This window comes from Hylobates moloch, unplaced genomic scaffold, assembly GCF_009828535.3.
Source record: "Hylobates moloch isolate HMO894 unplaced genomic scaffold, HMol_V3 SCAFFOLD_6, whole genome shotgun sequence".
Lineage (NCBI taxonomy): Eukaryota > Metazoa > Chordata > Mammalia > Primates > Hylobatidae > Hylobates > Hylobates moloch.
Window position 1 is genome coordinate 31,290,125 of NW_026652281.1, and position 17,387 is coordinate 31,307,511.

Here is a 17,387-nt window from a genome sequence, read left to right on the forward strand (position 1 = left end):
CCAGATTCACTTTATATCCTTACTGTCTGTCCTATGGTGCTGACTCATGTAGGGTATATCAACAGGACCGCATTGCCTTGAATCTCTAGTGGAATGTTGTGAAAGGAAGCTGAGGCAGAGAGAAAGCTGAGACAACATGCTCCACAGTGCTCTGAGGAATGGCAGTAATTCTGGCCCTGACTCTAGGTTACATGCTAACTATCTGACATTGTTATACAGAAAAGGAGAAGGCACAATTATAAATACAGAATGGAAATATATAAATTGCAGAGACAGGAAGAAACTGAAGCAAATTTTTAATAAGAAGCAGAGGCAAGAGGCCACTAGCTCCACAAAGAATGGAGAAAGTAGTCTTGGCTCAGCTCTTTTGTGTTATCCAGTCATATTTTGCTTTCACTGCTCGGAGCTTTGTAAACTCTATAGCACCCCATATATTAGTTAAGACTTTAGGTTATAAGACATGACAGACTCTACTCAAACAAACTGGAATGAACAAATTAAGTAACACATTGGCTCATATGAATATCTATGGAATGTCCAATGTTGGGTATGGCTTGATTTAAGAATTTAATTATGTCATTAGGAAATCTATCCAATTTTTTTTCTTCCTCTTAGCTCTCCTTTTTCCTAGTAGGCCTCATTCTCAGCAGTGATAATCCTTAATGATTTTCAATGGTCTAGATCTCTAGAAAAAGAATCTTAAATTTCAAGGTCCATATCAATGCCTCAAAAAGAACTCTTGATTGGCTTGGCTGAGTCATTTTGCTACTGATGACTTAATTAATAATTCTAGAGAGAGAGGGTATTCTGGTTGGCTTAGCATCATTGCCAAGCACCTTTGTACTACAGGTGAAGCTATGTGATTGGCAGTCCCATCAGGGTGGAGAAAGAAAAATCTATAATTGAAAAAACTGCTGAGCAGACCAAGAAGGTGAAAGATCTACACTCCTTTATTCTGTTTTAGGGAATCAAACAATCACCACCCTTTTCTCCTTTCACAGCCCCTGACATATTTAATTCTTAAAAATGAAAGGGCAAACAAAAATCGAAACACAAAACATTTTTGAGCACCTAGTAATTTTTGAGTTTAAGTTTATTGCTGAAGTGGGGGAGTATATTAATAAACAGGTACACAATTAAAATACAATGTGACAAGTGTGATAGTAAGGTATATTGAAGATACACCAGAATATTTAGGTTGTCTCTAATTTCTTTAGTAAAATTTGCTTTCAAGTATATGCCATAAAAACCAACCTATACTATTTTCTGGGCTAATTACATTTTGAAAAGTACCAAACCTAAGTGGATGACCCTGTGATTAGATATGCAGCCAACGTTAATAACCTGGTAGAATTGTATGAATAGATGTTGACAAAAGAAAAACATTTGGAGTAATAGAAAGGAAAGGGAAAGTGATGGTTATTGGGGACCTCCTAGATTTTTAGCTGTCCATCTGACTCTTAAGATGGACTTGTTTGCTGTTACCTCAATTCTCAAAACAAACTGAAACAGAAACCAAAATATGAAAGAGGTCATGGCATAAGGTTTCCATTAACTTGACTGTACTCTGTCATGGCTATAGATGTTTTTTTGGTGTGCTTCTCTCTGGTCCTCTGGATTTTTCTGGAGAAGGCACAGAGGAATAGGTCCTCTTTTAGGTAGACTCAGAGCACTTGCTTCTCTGCTGCCTTTGGCTATTTGAGTCTTCAGCCTTCAAATGTAACTTTTGCCTCTTTACGTCATCTTGGAGCCTGAGGAGGCCTGCTGGGAACAGGACATGTAAAAGGCAAATATGTCTGAAAGGCTGTGGTCCAAGGCCATTTTTGTTGGCTATGAGCTGGGTCTCCAGAACCAAAGGAAATGTGCATCTCTTTTTTGAATTGAAGGCGTTTATGCCCATGATGAAACTTAACTTTATTTGGGCAAGAGATGTGTTTATGTATACAATGCAAAGAACAACACAGTGACTCCTGGTAAACCAAACAAAACCAAACCAAGAGTAATCTTGAGAAAGGTAACTCCAGCCCATGGAAACGATGGCATGGTTTGTGCCAAATTCCAAAGCAATCTTCTTGCTAAGGCCATTGGACACAGAATCTGTATGATACTGTACCCCTTAAGGATTAAAAATAATAAAAAGTAAATAAATAAAAATGGATTTGTGCTGTTGTAAAAACACACATGCTGAACACACACATACATGCATTTAACTTTTGCAGTTGATTTTTGAATTATTTTTAAAAATTATAACACCTACTTTAGCATCATAATTATCCTATATATTATAAATGTATATTGAAATTGCTTAACAATCTCGATGTTGGGAGGCAAAAAATCCTATTACATATATAAGGTAAACATAATATGGCTAATTTTATAAAATATGGTCTTGTTGGTATTTAGCAGGCATATAGTAAATGTCAGTAACAGCTAGTTTCTTCCTATTCTTAAGAGTTATTTAACTTACAGGGTTTGTGTGTATGTGTGAGTATGTTTGAGTGTGCATATATTATTTAAGTTTTATTCTTTTAACAGTTATATTTTGCTTTTGAAAAACAAAGTAGTTTAGATTTATTTTTATAGATTTGTTTTGTTTTCGGAAAAAAAAGTCACAGAAAAGAAAGTAGCAATCTCATCATCTGTTTATATTTTGGAGACTATAACACAAGTATCTCTTTATGCATATACATCATGCTATTTCACAATTAATTTAATAATGAGTACTTTTATAATAGGATTTTTTCCTTTCCCAACAGACAAGGGTAAAATACTTTATTAGGATTTATCTCTACCTTTTTACTTAGGCCAATGTTTACATTTCATACCCAAATAACTCTTGAAAGGGCCACTAGCTGTACATCCAGTTTATTCTTATCTTCACTTGAAAAATGTGAAAGAGAGTGTATGTTTAATTTCTCCGCAGTAACACCAATGGTGTGTTGAAACGCCTAGGCCTAGTAAAGAAAGCCATTTGATAGGAATACAAAAATTGTCAGATAAATGTCAATTTATGGCTCTATAAACATTCGATCTGTCCAGAAAGTGTGTACTGATTGAGTCAGTTTTGACAGATGAAGAGCACTCACTGAAGATCCTATCCTGAGAAACATCCTTCATTAATATTTACATTTCTCTTCACAGTGCAGTTGCTGTAAGCATAGGGTGGGTAAATATAGCCTGCATCTGGCTAATATACATACTCATGGGGCTGCATTTGTCTCAGAATCCAAATGCTTCGGGTAAGAATATGGGGCTGATTGTTTCTGTGGACTGCTTGGAAAGAATTAATTTAAGCAAGGAAAACTCCATGACACTTATTTGAAGGAAGGGGGACATTTATAACCAGTTAACCTGTGGTTGTAAAAGAACAAAAGGTAGCTTTAATTCTCATCCCCCACCTCATTTTCTTTTTCTTCTTCATTTTTTATTCTTCTGTGAGCAGTCACAGAAAATATGCCTGGTCAATAAGGGGCAAGTAAAATTGGAGGGGTTGCTATAGGAACACACAAAGTGATGCAGAGCAATAACCATTCTAATTTATACTGTGTTTTCACGTTGTATTTCCTTTGCAGTTAAACTCAACTTCAGAAGACTTCCCTTAAGAAAAAGGCTAATTGAAATGCAGGAGACTCTTTCTAAGACAATTTTATGTACTAACTTTAAAAATAATAAATCCTAAATCTGAGTAGTGCTACAAGCAGGAAACTGGTATTTCTCCTATTCATGCCATTATATTTTCAATGCATTTTGACCAAAATCATCTTTGCACAGTGAAAGACCTGGGAATGCATTTTAATAGTGACGAAAGCATGAGTAATGAGAAGTGCTGCCTGAAGCAGTCTGGGCTCGCATCTCCTCAGCTGCTGTCTTCCATTTTGACAGGTAGCATCTATATTCCAGCCCTGAGACCCTTCTCATTCCCAATTCTGTTGAATTATCCCACTCAGAAACTATGTTCTCCTCAAATCTTGTTTTTTTGAAAGGTGACAGACCCTACTGCCTTGTTTCTGACCTCCATTTGATAACTCCAAAGTAATCATGGGAGGCATTTCAGATCGACATCCAAAATAATTTCACATTCGCCAGACCCATGACTGAAAGGACAGGGTCACTTGCAACCATAGCCACATGGAAATCTTCGAGAGAAGAGGGGAGCTTTCCTCATGATTAAATTTGAGGGAGTGATTAACTCAACTTCTGCCTGCTCATATCTGTTCATTTTCATGTGTCCACCTCATAAGCACAGTCAATTTTCTTTTTTATCCCCAAAGTTGTGGGGGTAGCCCACGAGCAATTTATTCTCAAAATGAGAGTGCAGGAGAAATTTCTAACTCAGTGATCAAAAAGCCCTGTGGATCAAGATAGCTCAGGAAACAAGATCTTCTACACAATCATGTAGATGACATGGATGGATGCAAGAGTAGTTTCCTTCCTTTTTTAGCAAGTCCGCGACAAGGGTCAAATGTTTATTCTTTCCTTGTTTAAAAAAAAAAAGATTTTTTTTTTTTTTTTTTTATAGCTGACAAGGGAGGAACTGTGGTTAATCTAACAGGACTATTGCTCCATCTAATTTGGTTTTGGAAAGTGGTTTTTATTCGTGGCGTTTTGTTGAAGCATGGGGGTTGACAATGAGAGGGGGCAAAAAGAAAAACAAACCCCTAGAAGATAAAAGTCATTTCAAAATTTTAAAAAGTGGAACGGGACTTATGTGAGAGGGCTCAGCAATTAATATCTAATCAAATTACACTATTTATTATGAAACAATCAGGCACAAGTTACTCACATGGGGTAAAACACTCAAAAGTTGAATAGCAGTTTCTCCTTCCAGAGGGCTAGTTAATGTCTGTTAAAGAGCTTTTGATCAAGATTAGACAAGTATGTGTTTGGAAACGGGCAGAAAAGGAGTATAAAAACAGTTTCTATGCCATACATTCCTAACCAAATAGCAAGGTAGTAAAAGTCAAGGTTGTGTTTGTCAAATATTCAGTGCTTGCTCTATTCAAGCACCTAATACATATTACAGCATTGCTTACTTTCTGGTAAAATTATACATATAGTTCTGGAATATATTTTAGAGACTTTTCCAAGGGCTGAAGTAAAAAGTTTATCTGAAATCTTGGACTGATAAATAATGTCACCTTCCAAAAAAAAAAAATTATATGTTTAGAGTCAAAAAACTTCTTTTTACCAACCCATAAGAAAATTGTAATCTGCTATCATAAAAAAGAAACAAGATGTATTATTCCAGAAAATACTTTTTAATGTTTACAAGGTCCTATTTTAAGCTGAATAATATTTTACTTTCACATAGATGTCAAGGAGAGTTGGGGGAAGGGATGGATTAGGGAATTTGAGCCTTCAAAGGCAAATGGGACCAGTTTACAAATGATACCTTTCATCTCCAGAGCTGTTTGCTGGAGGGCAATGCTGAATGTTTAGTCTAAAAAATGAATTCAAATCACTCTACAGAATAAAGGTGGCAGAGTTAACTAACAGCATTAGATACTGTGCTTTCCAAATGCAACCTGCTTTGTTTTTTTAACTATACCGAAGCTGTCTAATCATAAAAGAAACACATTTTTGTTGCTTTGAGAGAAGCGTTGGCAGTTTTAACATCTATCACTGCATGCCCACACAGAAAAAGAACTAATTTTAGAATTAATAAATTGGCTTATGTACATGTACAATTATTTGCTATTTACGGTTTCTTCTTAAGGACATTTCTGTGGGATGTTACAGTTAGCAGACTTTCCCTTTAGGCGAATGAGCATTTCCAGTTCCTTCAGCTTGGATATCCCTTCACTGTTACCACTGAGAAAGTAAAGACAGCTCTGTCAGGGTTTGGTACAGTCCATAAATAACTACTCTTTCTCTGACCTGTCTGTATTTATAACCCATATAAATTCATAAATGTCAGATAGATGTACACTGAAAATTCACCTTCATTCTTAAATTGATATTGGTTTATGTGACTTAACTGAACAAAGCAAGTAAGATTTATCTTTGAATTATACAAATTCACCCTCCCCAGTCCCTGGCTGATTGGAATGACCACAGGCCTCAATGCAGAAGTACAGCCTTCACACTTGAAACTTCCAGCATGGTGGTTCAGAGAAGAATGTGAGTGCCCCAAAGACAGTTGGCTCCAAAGAGAGAATAGAAAGAGAGGCTGAACAGAACAGGCTTAACTCCTCCCAAACTCTCCATCAGATCACTCATTTCATCTGAAGGCTAAGTCAGTGGCTTAAAAGACCACGTACGTTACTCACCCTGAGATCTTTTCACAGGGAAACATGAAGCCAAAGGAAAAGAGATTCCCTTTGCCCCAGCGCAAGTTCCTTTCCCCACCTAGTGCTAAACATTTTTTAAGTAAAAACGTTCTAAGTGGAAACCCAACAGTCTAAAATAATTAATTTGCCTTGGTAAGTTTTTAAGTTAATACTAAGAAGTGATTTGAATATTAAAGAAATTTCACTCGTTAATTTCTTATATTAAGCCATATTTCCACCAGCATGGATCCTTTGAAATTAGCCTTCTCTATATGGTAATCCAAAAGCTAAAAAGCAACACACACACACACTGTTAGGTTGCTCAGTCCATTTTATATGTATCAACATTATTAAAAAAAAAAACTTTCTCAAGCATCCCACCCCCATACAGTATCATAAAACTTGCTTTGTGTATACAGAGCTTTTCTTGTTCCTAGAATGTCCCCTATACCACCATGCATGACCTCCTTAGGTCATGAGGTCCTTTGTAGGCTATGCCAATATTCTGTGTCTAATTTTTTCTTTCATAAAATGAAAGCTTAAATGAATTAACAAGAGATACAGCATAATAAAAATGCTTAGAACCTTTAAATATTCTCCTCACCTTTGATTTCCAAATGCTTTAGTCCAGTCAAAGACAGTAAAAATAAAGGAAACATGACATACAGGATGTAGCTTATGAGTCTCAACTATTCTCATATCAACACAGAACAAATAATCAAACTACAGCAGAGTGCACTGTCACACTCCTTCAGACGTGATTCATCCAAAGTGATCTTGCATCAATTAGATGGATGATTAAGTTGATCAGAATGAGCAATTCTCCTTTCCCTTGTATTATGACCAATTGGGAAATAATCACTGAACACTATGTCAGGTGCTAAGGATACAAAAATAAATAACCTAAGGTCTTAAAGTTGTTTATGAACTAGCAAAGAAGGTTAGCTTATACAAAATTGTCTTACTATTTGTCACAGGAGATACAAACATATTGCGGTTTTCTTCATTGGGTGTAAAGATGGAGGTTCCCGAGAGACAAAAAAAAAAAAAAATCACATGGGGCCAGGAACATTACAGCAAACAATCCTAGAACAAGTGGCACATTACTCTAACTTGAAAGAGGAGTAAAATTTGGGTGAATAGGGAGGAGGGGTCAGGTAATCCAGGTGAGGATATAAGGAAGAACTCCTTAAGCCAAAAATGAGACAGAGATGAACCTGGCATTTAAGCCTGGCTTCCCCAGAAATCAGAGCCTGAGACAGAGGGCTCATGTGATATTATTTTATTAGGTTACACTACGCTAGGAAACAAGTGTAAGAGAGTAAAAAGAGGAGCGAAGCAGAGAAGAGAGAGTCAATACAATGATACATTTTGCGACTAGCACTGCTAACTACAATCAATTTCTCCATTCTTGGAAACATATCCCCATGGGCCAACTTGATTTCCGAACCATCTGTCAATGGGTGGTGAAAGGGGATAATAGTGGAGGAATTTCAATACTGACTTCCAGCTTGGTCAAAAGTTATCTCTATGAGGCATTAAGTCCCCCGCACTTCCAGATTAGATATGGCTGAGTATAAACCCCCAATAGGCTCCCATTACACCATCAACACAAAAGCCACAGGTCAATTATCTTCCATATTAAATTCAAGTTTAGGAAGCTTACTCTATTGAAATGAGCAAGTCGAGGAAGGGTTTGGAGAAGGAAACTAGAAACAGGAATGCATGTTGTCATGTTTTTTTAGTTGATTCACCTGAGAGGTCACACTGACCAAGACCATTGCTGTGGTAATAGGATTGATAAAGGCAGTGGGCCAGGAGCCAAAAGACCTGGGCTGTGGTCTATGTTCTAACCCTGCCTCACTTACTGACCTTAGACATGGGAGATCATTCCTCTGGCTCTCAGCTTTCTTGTCTATAAAATGGGAATAACTGAACCTGCCCTGCTTACCTCATAAAGCTATGAAACTTAAAGATAATGTGTTAGAAAGCCTTTTGTAGATCTCCACAAGGAGAACTACAAACCACTGCTCAAAGAAATCAGAGGTGACACAAACAAATGGAAAAACATTCCATGCTCATGAATGGGAACAATCAACATCACTGAAATGGCCATATTGCCCAAAGCAATTTATAGATTCAATACTATGCCTATTAAACTACTATTGACATTCTTCACAGAACTAGGAAAAAAATATTTTAAAATTCACATGGAACCAAAAAAGACCCCTAATATCCAAGGCAATCCTAACAAAAAGAAGAAACTTTTTTTTAGGTCATATTACTCTAGTCATGCTACCTGACTTTAAACTATATTACATGGCTACAGTAACCACAACAGCATGGTATTGGTACAAAAACAGAAACACAGACAGAATAGAGAGACATAAAACAGAATAGAGAAAGCAGAAATAAGGCTGCACACCTACAACTATCTGATCTTTGACAAACCTGACAAAAAGCAATGAGGAAAGCCTTCTCTATTCAATAAATGGTGCTGACATAACTGCCTAGCCATATGCAGAAGGTTAAAACTGGACCCCTTCCTCATATTATATACAAAAATGAACTCAAGATGGATTAAATATAAAACCCAAAACTATAAAAACCCCGAGAGGCAACCTAGGTAATACCATTCAGGACACAGGCACAGGCAAGGATTTCATGATGAAGATGCTGAAGGTGATTGCAATCAAAGCAAAAATTGTCAAATGGGATCTCATTTAACTAAAGAACTTCTGCACAGCAAAAGAAACTATCAACAGAGTAAAAATATAACCTAAACAAAAGAAAATTTTTGCAAACTATGTATCCAACAAAGATCTGATATCCGCCATCTAGAAGGAACTTAAACAAACTTATAGGAAGAACCAAACAGCCCCACAAAAAACTGAGCAAAGGAATATAAATCATTCTATTATAAAGACACATGCATGTGTATGTTCATTGCAGCACTATTCGTAATAGTAAAATCATGGAATCAACCCAAATGCCCATCAGTGATAGACAGGATAAAGAAAATGTGGTACACAGACAATGTGGAATACTATGCAGTCATAAAAAGAAACGAGATCATGTGCTTTGCAAGAACATGAATGGAGCTGAAAGCCACTATCCTGAGCAAAGTAATGCAGGAACAGAAAATCAAACAGTATATGTTCTCACTTATAAGTGGGAGCTGAACAATGTGAACACATGGACACACTGGGGGAAACAACACACACTAGGGCCTGTTGGGGGGGCAAGGGAGAGCATCAGGATAAATAGCTAATGCATGAGGGGCTTAATACCTAGGTGATGGGTTGATAGGTGTAGCAAACCACCATGGCACACATAAAAAACCCACACATCCTGCACATGTATCCTGGAATCTAAAATTAAATTAAATTTTAAGAAAAGAAATACATGACAAACAAAAAGTGGGCAAGTGACATGAACAGACACTATTCAAAAGAAGACATACATGTGGCCAACAATCATATGAGAAAAAGCACAACAATACTGATCATTAAAATATGCAAATCAAAACCACAGTGAGATACCATCTCACACCAATCAGAATAGCTATTATTAAAAAGTCAAAAAACAACAGATGCTGGTAAGATTGTGGAGAAAAAGGAACATTATACACTGTAAGAGGGAGTGTAAATTAGTTCAGCCATTGTGGAAGACAGTGTGGTGATTCCTCAAAGACCTAAAGACAGAAATACCATTTGATCCATCAGTCTCATTACTGGGTATATACCCAAAGGAATATAAATGTTTATATTATAAAGACTTGCATGCATATGTTCATTGCAGCACTCTTCACAATAGCAAAGACATGTTATCAGCCTAAATTCCCATCAGTGATGGACTGGATAAAGAAAATGTAGTACATATAGATCATGTAATGCCATGCAGCCATAAAAAAAAAGATGAGATCATGTCTTTTGCAGGAACAAAGATGGAGCTGGAGGCCATTATCCCTAGCAAACTAACGGAGAAACAGAAAACAAAATACCACATGTCTTTCACTTGTAAGTTGAAGCTAAATGGTGACAACATATGAACACATAGAGGGGAACAACATACACTGGGGCCTATTGGAGGGTGGATGGTGGCAGGAGGGAGAAGATCAGGAAAAATAACTAATGGGTACTAAGCTTAATACCTGGGTGATGAAATAATTTGTACAACAAACTCCCATGACACAAGTTTACCTATGTAACAAACCTGCACTTGTACCTCTGAACTTAAAAGTTAAAAAAAAAAAAAAGCCTTTCATAAAATAGGAGAGGTCATTATTATTATTGGAAGGGTGAACAATAGAGAGTACAACTGTTTTTACTGTTATTTCACATAACAGATTTATAGAGATTGAGGGTCAAACACCAGGAAGAATTATTGTGTCAGCTTCATGTAAATGTAGTCTTGCTGACTGAAATAAAATGAATATAATTAGGGCCATCACCTGTATGATTAGAATCTCCAGCAATTACAACTCACAATGAAGCAAAGAAATTCCTGTGCTATAGGAACAATATTATTCTCAACTGAACTCTCCAGATTGACTGGTTACAATAAACAAATTCCTAAAATTCTAACGTCTCAATCACAATTTTCTCTGTAAGCACAAAATGTTTTAATCTATAACTGCGGAAATGTAATAGCTATTGCTTTGTCTACAATATCAAAAATAAATTTTTTAAAAATGAGATAATAAAATCCTTAAAACCCCATTAGATTCATTCATCTTGATTTTAGGCGAAAATGTGGTTCTTTACCTAGATTATCAAGATAATTATTTCAATATACACTTAACGAGCAAGCGTAGATCTACCTATATTTATCTCCATTAGCTACTCAAATTACTAGAGCCATTCTGACATGGTTTTCTCATTTAACTGCCCTTACTGCCCTCTTCCCATGTTTCACCTTCAGCTCACCTCATCTTCAGATGCCGGAAACAGCACAGACCATGAATGGCACTTCCAAGTATCCTCTCACATCAGTAACCTCTTTGTCTGTTTTGACATTTTATAGATATTGAACTTGGCCTCTTTAAAGAAAATGGGGCAAAGCCCTCAACAGGAGGACTTGTAATAAATGTACATTCTGAGTTGTTGCCGGTCCATGAATCAAGCGATTTCTATTCTAGTTCTGGTTCTCCCACTAATTAGTTGCAATTAACTTGGGCAAGTACCATTACATTCCTGATCCCCAGTTTCAGCAACTATTAATAAACACATTAGACTGGATGTTCTGTAATTGATTTTCTGGCTTTTATATTCAATGTTTCCAATAGTAAAATGAAATGCTTTCTCATGAATATAATCTACAGTAGTTAAGGTTTAATTAGTCAATTTGATATTACCAAATATCAAAGGAACAGCAGTTATCACAATTAAAGCACTCAATGCTAAACTGGACCAAACTTGCTCTGGTTGATTGTCTAATTCCTACCTGCTTGAGTCTGATACTGTCAACTGTAGGAATAATGTTTGTGAAGGAAACAGACAGCGGAAATTACAAAAGCCAAATATGGAAAATATATGGGCCTATATTACAAGTGCTTACCAAAGTCCATTCTGTTACTTAAATTTCTCCAAGCTCTCTTTTACCTCATTTTGTATTACACCCCACTCTCAGTAATGCCATCTCACTAATATTCTTTCGATTATTCATTGTTATAGGTTGGAGCTTTTCAACGTAATCATTAGTGATCACTTCTTCTCTTAGAAATCAAAAACAAACAAACTTCAAAAAATTCACAACTGTAACTTGTCTTGTTCCAGAAATAATTTAGGACATCTTAAGAAATACACACAGTAGAAAAATAAAGGATGTTTTTAGTTTGGAAGAAAGTTGAGGCAACAAAAAATTAAGGGTAATAAAATGTGATGTGGTGCTGGGAGATAAGTACAGAACATATATACCACAAGATCCTGTGAACATAGTAAAGAGAAATCACAAATATGTAACGACCTTTTGATCAGTCAGCAGGAAAAGAAAAACATGACCAGTTATGTAATTCACTGCGTTTGTAAGATGAACATACATCAATTTCTCAGAAGCACAGAGAGAAATTCTCTCACGGGCTCCTATAAGAAGGCTTCTCTGTCATGTGGTGAACCAAGAAACTTAATCCCTACAGTAAATATGTCACAAAGCCCCACAGCGTAGTTTCTGATGACATCCTTCAATATAAGCTGGCAACATAAGCCAAAGTGACAGTATAATAAAAGCCATAGTACAGGAATGTTGACAAAATGTGGTGGTCTAGTTTAATCCAGTGATGGATTTTTATATTATTGAGAATATTGTTGTAGTAAACTTCTCAATAGCCATGGTATGGTAGTGCGGTGAAGGTGGTCCACTGGAATGAGTATCTGAAATTCAGAGTGACAGTTCAGTGATCAGACAAATGTTTTATCAGTCTGCCAAGCCAGAAGTGTAACTGCCATTTTTTAATGAAACTGGGTTGTTTAACAGTGACAAGTGTCAACATGGAAGGTCAAGCCATTCAAGCTATGTGGAGACTAAGGGAGAACCCACTGGCAAGGCAAGGGTCTCCTTGAGAAGACAGGTCATCTACACACAGACAACAGAGCAGGTGGGAGCCCCAGCTTCTATGCCACAGAACAGAACTGTAATTTAAGTATGTGAAAATTTTAAAGCAACTAAAACCAAACAATCTACCTTGCCTGGTAAATAATAAATCAAATCTCTAGAAAACATTCATTTGAAGTCTAGAGCTTGAAACAATAAAACTTCCTGGTATGCCCTAAAAAGATAAAAATCATTGCAATCTAGATTTCTAAGCATCAACTGGATGAGATCGCCTGTCATGGAGCAGCGTTACTATTTATACACCAATTTGAAAGTGGAGGCCTGTTGAAACAAACATGACACCTTAGTTTTGGAAGAGTTGATATGTGATCTTTTCTGCTCTGAAGACTGTTTCTAGTCTGGTATTAAAAAGTTGCTGTCTACACAGAAGAAAATGCTTAGTTTCCAGTACTTCAGAGTGAAGGGGAGGGCATAATCCTTGTTTACATCGAGTTGTTTTTCTGTATGTTATCTGTCAATCCCTTAAACCCAAATCTTCTTAATGCCTTTTCTCACCTTCATTTCCTCCACTACTAAAACAGTCCAACACATAGTAAAACTGTCAATAAATATTTATTGAATGATAAATCCATGTCAAAATAAGACATTCACAATATATCCTACTGAAAGAAGTTATAACAGAGCCCACCTTTCTCAATTAGTGATACATCTTTTAAAGTCATTGATTAAAATGCGTATTTCTTGGCTCACACTCAGAAATTAAGATTGATTTAGTTTCTGGAAGGGTTACAATGTCCACCTTTTAACAATCATCCTAGATAATTCAGATGCAAAAGATCCAGAAATTAAGGTCTTAAAAGCACTGCAAATGTTAAATGTAGATTCTGCATGAACATCACCAGCCCAGGGCCTTAGCCCCTATCTGCTTTCTATCCATGATCAATGGTGTATTGGGAAGGGAAGGTGTCTCAATTAAAGCTGTAAACAACCATGTTAATACCAACAACCACTCCTCAAGGTGGTAAAGTGTAAAATAGAGGTGAATAGTGGAATAACTGTGTCAAAAATCTATGCTTTTAAAAAAAATACCTGCTTGAAAAACTCAGGCTTATAATTTATCTAGCAAAGCATTTTAGAAGGAATAGATGTTGAACTAGTAAGTCTATAATTTGAGATGAAAAAGAATATAATTATCTAAAAAGGAAACTTAACTGGATTCTGGCTTTATAAGCAAGTGTTTTGATAGCCCAGCAAAAAGCCTGGGATCCACAAATTTCAGGGCGTTAGCAGACCTTTTAGCCAAATATATCTCACATAAATGTATTTTACCCAATTTTTTATTTTGTTTTGTTTTGTTTCTTAATTTAATTCTCAAAGAGCCCCTCAGGTTACCTAATAGTTCTAATATATACTCTTTTAGGGCAGAAAGTGGGACTCCTTTAATTTTAGGGGCCAGATATAAACACCTGGCAATGCTATAATTTGTAGGTGGTTATTTCTAAGAAGGGGATGAGTGTCTCTGGACAGGCCACTCAGATGCAATGAGTTATTCCTGCATAGCAACTATGTAAAGTTAAACTGTTTGCCTGATGACGTTATTTATTCCTTCAAATAATTTTTGAGCTTCTACTAAATGTCATGAACTCTCACAGGTGTTTAGAAGGCAGAGATAAATTGACCCAAGTGTCTACTTTCTAATGTTCACACTCTGTGACTTGGTTAATTATACTAATAACATAGTGATACAGGAAAACGTAAGGCACTGTGGTAATACCTACCCAAGAGGGGCACTGTCTCAGGCTCAAAGAAAGAAAAGAAATGTTATAAAATATCTCAAGAAGAGGTGATGCCTCAATTAAGTCTTAAATAAGGAAAATAGAAGTTAGGAAAGCAGGGTCAGGAAGGCATCTCAGGCATACCGGAACATAACATGTGATTAACTGAGTGATGGCACACGAAGCTGAAAAGTCATGAAGGATCCAGATCAGGGTATACTTTATCTTGAAAGCCATGTGGAGCTTTGAAATATTAGAGTCAGACATGGGAATTCTAAATGGAACAGAGAATCACTATAAGACATCATAGAGAGAACTAAGCCTTATTTTAATTAGAAAAGTATTACTTAGCTGCGAGGCACGATGGCTCATGCCTGTAATCTCAGCACTTTGGGAAGCCAAGGCAGGTGGATCACCTGAGGTCAGGAGTTCGAGACCAGCTTGGCCAACGTGGTGAAACCCCGTCTCTACTAAAAATACAAAAATTAGCCAGGCGTGGTGGCAGGCACCTGTAATCCCAGCTACTCGGGAGGCTGAGGCAGGAGAATTGAGGCAGAGGTTGCAGCGAGCAGAGATTGTGCCACTGCACTCCAGCCCTGGCAACAGAGTGAGATTCCATGTCCAAAACAAAAAAAAAAAAAAGAAAGAAAGAAAGAAAGAAAAGGAAAGTATTACTTATCACGACTGTTCTTTTCATTTAGGAATGCTGGCTCCCAAGAAAGGGAGAGCATTAAGCCAATAGGTTTTATTACTACAATAAATTATATGTAGAAATCATGTGTGTAATTATATTAGAAAAACATTGATCCTTAGTGGAATATGACAGTATCATAAGTGCGATAATCACCCTTGGTTATTTCTCATTCCTGTCCTTCTTCATAACATGAATGAATATGTAGCTAAAACGAGTGGATAACGGTCATCTTTTTCCTAAAGCTTCTCAGATCCAGGGGGAAAAGAAATCAGTAATCCATCTTTAGAGTAACTTTTTTTGCAGGGTGATGAGGCATACTTAGGGAAAAAAATAAGTTTCCATAATCATTGGAAGAATTTTGGTGGTTAAAAATGTTATAACAACAGTATTTCAGGATCACGTGGCCTTCCAGGCTCTTTCTTTCCTGTTTATTTGTGATTATATACTTCAACAACATCCTGTGTTATTACTCCACCTATTCCCCCCACCGCTTTCCCATCATTTTAAACTAAACAGGTCTTAAAGTGAAGTATATCTTTGCATAGCATCATTCATTTTCAAAGGAAATTAGGTGGAGACAACCCACATTTAGAGAAGAAGTAGGTACGCATTAAAGGGCATTTGTCCTCTAGATTTATCTTTTACTCATGAATGATCTCATCATAGAAAGAAATTAGCATAATTTATATCAATAATTTGTTTCTGTGATATGTGAAGAACCCCACAATAAATTAAAGATGTTTTATGACTGCATTTTATCAGCTTATTTACTCTTATTTATATTTAGAACTGCAAAGTCACTTTGATAGAGTTATGAAAATGGCCCATGGACTGAAGCCCTGGTTAGTTTATAGTCCAATAGGAATGAAGCTGTCTTATCTGAGTGATTAGAAAGCCTTTGCTGAATTTGACTTGTTAATTATAACACTTGCCTCATTGTTGAACGGCTGCCTCTAATTCTCTAGCCTCCCAAGCTAAGAGGTCACCTAAATGGAGTTGCTATCTTTGGTATAAACTGGTCAATCACTTTGTCAAACAGATTCATTTGATTTGTCTTTTAAAGCGACCTTTTGACTTGTAATCATCCACATTCTCTTCATGCTTTATTTCACTTTATTTTACTGGAGCACATTTGAGAATGTTTTTCATGAAAAGAGCTACATAAATATTAATGTATTGATACTGTTATGGCTTTTCAAACCTATATTTCATTTCATGGGTTTTAAGAGCTACAGAATTTACTGACTGCACAGAAAATATATGTATAATGGACTTACTGAAATGCCCCAAATGCGATAAAATATGTGAATTATTAATCCCATGAAAGTCAGTATGATCCTGTTTAAATGCCAAATTTTCTGAACCAATCTTGGATTTTTTTTTTCACTAAGAGATAAAATTTCAGTTGACAGATAAATATAATGCGCCCTATAATTTTTGAATTTTAAACTTAATTTGGAGGTATATATTATAAAGTAAACAAAAACATAAATTAAGACATATCTAGACTGAAAAGGGTACTCTAACTTAAAGCTACATGGTCATACCTCAACTTTCCTGGCTGTGCTATGAACCCTACATGAGGTCATGAGGTCAAGAGTCAACAAAGTCAAAAATTGCCTTACAATTTGGAAATTTAACAATTTCCAACTAAATGTTTTGGATAAAAAAATAAAATGACACTTAAGGAGCATTCCATACAGTCAAAAAGGGATGAAAATAGCTCACCCTGAGATATTCTTTACCTGTTGTGGCACAGGGAGAAATTTAAGGAAAGAGAGATTCTGAACAGCACAGATGCTATATAAAACTACTGAATTTTCTGTCTTTAACTGTATAAAGCTATGTACAAATGCCAATTTACTCAGTGCCTTATTATCATGTAGCTAGTGAGAGGGCAAAATCTGTGGGAAAGAAAGTGGGTGAACTGGGTATTCCTTCTTCCAGAAGTGTTTGACAAGTACTAACAATACAGACTACAATGTACTAGGCACTTGAGGGATACAAAATGAGAATATAGAGCTTCAGTCTTAGACAACTTAAAATATTTTTCAAGAAGAGAAGGCAAGAATGAAAACATACACCTAGACAATAGAA

General features: G+C 36.2%; 1 pseudogene; it reads left to right on the plus strand.

Annotated features, from left to right (window-relative positions):
- The first annotated feature begins 1,792 nt into the window (after positions 1-1,792).
- On the plus strand, positions 1,793-2,143 carry LOC116470523 (large ribosomal subunit protein eL33-like; annotated as a pseudogene).
- Positions 2,144-17,387: the final 15,244 nt, after the last annotated feature.